Raw genomic sequence first — 2,500 nt, forward strand, 5'->3', positions numbered from 1 at the left:
GCGAGGCAGCACCGTCCCTGCTATACGAAAGCCCCATCCAGCCCTGTGCCACCCGGGGGGTTCCAGGGTGCTGAGATGGCTGACATTTTGCTCCGCTCACGACGGTCACCGCGCCACACAAGAACAGCCCAAAAACAGGCCAAAACAGCCCAAAAACGGGCCAAAACTGGCCATTTTTGGCTGCGCGAGCGAGCGGCGAGCGGCGAACAGCGAGCGAAGCGAGAGGCAGCACCGTCCATGCTATACGAAAGCCCCATCCAGCCCTGTGCCACCCGGGGGGTTCCAGGGTGCTGAGATGGCTGACGTTTTGCTCCGCTCACGACGGTCACCGCACCACGCAAGAACAGGCCAAAAACTGGCCAAAACAGCCCAAAAACGGGCCAAAACTGGCCATTTTTGGCTGCGCGAGCGAGCGGCGAGCGGCGAACAGCGAGCGAAGCGAGAGGCAGCACCGTCCCTGCTATACGAAAGCCCCATCCAGCCCTGTGCCACCCGGGGGGTTCCAGGGTGCTGAGATGGCTGACGTTTTGCTCCGCTCTCGACGGTCACCGCGCAATGCAAGAACAGGCCAAAAACTGGCCAAAACGGCCCAAAAACGGGCCAAAACTGGCCATTTTTGGCTGCGCGAGCGGCGAGCGGCGGACAGCGAGCGAAGCGAGAGGCAGCACCGTCCCTGCTATACGAAAGCCCCATCCAGCCCTGTGCCACCCGGGGGGTTCCAGGGTGCTGAGATGGCTGACGTTTTGCTCCGCTCTCGACGGTCACCGCGCAATGCAAGAACAGGCCAAAAACTGGCCAAAACGGCCCAAAAACGGGCCAAAACTGGCCATTTTTGGCTGCGCGAGCGAGCGGCGAGCGGCGGACAGCGAGCGAAGCGAGAGGCAGCACCGTCCCTGCTATACGAAAGCCCCATCCAGCCCTGTGCCACCCGGGGGGTTCCAGGGTGCTGAGATGGCTGACGTTTTGCTCCGCTCTCGACGGTCACCGCGCAATGCAAGAACAGGCCAAAAACTGGCCAAAACGGCCCAAAAACGGGCCAAAACTGGCCATTTTTGGCTGCACGAGCGAGCGGCGAGCGGCGGACAGCGAGCGAAGCGAGAGGCAGCACCGTCCCTGCTATACGAAAGCCCCATCCAGCCCTGTGCCACCCGGGGGGTTCCAGGGTGCTGAGATGGCTGACGTTTTGCTCCGCTCTCGACGGTCACCGCGCAATGCAAGAACAGGCCAAAAACTGGCCAAAACGGCCCAAAAACGGGCCAAAACTGGCCATTTTTGGCTGCACGAGCGAGCGGCGAGCGGCGGACAGCGAGCGAAGCGAGAGGCAGCACCGTCCCTGCTATACGAAAGCCCCATCCAGCCCTGTGCCACCCGGGGGGTTCCAGGGTGCTGAGATGGCTGACGTTTTGCTCCGCTCTCGACGGTCACCGCGCAATGCAAGAACAGGCCAAAAACTGGCCAAAACGGCCCAAAAACGGGCCAAAACTGGCCATTTTTGGCTGCACGAGCGAGCGGCGAGCGGCGGACAGCGAGCGAAGCGAGAGGCAGCACCGTCCCTGCTATACGAAAGCCCCATCCAGCCCTGTGCCACCCGGGGGGTTCCAGGGTGCTGAGATGGCTGACGTTTTGCTCCGCTCTCGACGGTCACCGCGCAATGCAAGAACAGGCCAAAAACTGGCCAAAACGGCCCAAAAACGGGCCAAAACTGGCCATTTTTGGCTGCACGAGCGAGCGGCGAGCGGCGGACAGCGAGCGAAGCGAGAGGCAGCACCGTCCCTGCTATACGAAAGCCCCATCCAGCCCTGTGCCACCCGGGGGGTTCCAGGGTGCTGAGATGGCTGACGTTTTGCTCCGCTCTCGACGGTCACCGCGCAATGCAAGAACAGGCCAAAAACTGGCCAAAACGGCCCAAAAACGGGCCAAAACTGGCCATTTTTGGCTGCGCGAGCGAGCGGCGAGCGGCGGACAGCGAGCGAAGCGAGAGGCAGCACCGTCCCTGCTATATACGAAAGCCCCATCCAGCCCTGTGCCACCCGGGGGGTTCCAGGGTGCTGAGATGGCTGACGTTTTGCTCCGCTCACGACGGTCACCGCACCACGCAAGAACGGACCATAAACAGGCCAAAACAGCCCAAAAACGGGCCAAAACTGGTCATTTTTGGCTGCGCGAGCGAGCGGCGAGCGGCGAACAGCGAGCGAAGCGTGAGGCAGCACCGTCCCTGCTATACGAAAGCCCCATCCAGCCCTGTGCCACCCGGGGGGTTCCAGGGTGCTGAGATGGCTGACGTTTTGCTCCGCTCACGACGGTCACCGCGCCATGCAAGAACGGACCAAAAACAGGCCAAAACAGCCCAAAAACGGGCCAAAACTGGCCATTTTTGGCTGAGCGAGCGAGCGGTGAGCGGCGAACAGCGAGCGAAGCGAGAGGCAGCACCGTCCCTGCTATACGAAAGCCCCATCCAGCCCTGTGCCACCCGGGGGGTTCCAGGGTGCTGAGATGGCTG

This window comes from Musa acuminata, unplaced genomic scaffold (genome assembly GCF_036884655.1).
Source record: "Musa acuminata AAA Group cultivar baxijiao unplaced genomic scaffold, Cavendish_Baxijiao_AAA HiC_scaffold_127, whole genome shotgun sequence".
Taxonomy (NCBI): domain Eukaryota; kingdom Viridiplantae; phylum Streptophyta; class Magnoliopsida; order Zingiberales; family Musaceae; genus Musa; species Musa acuminata.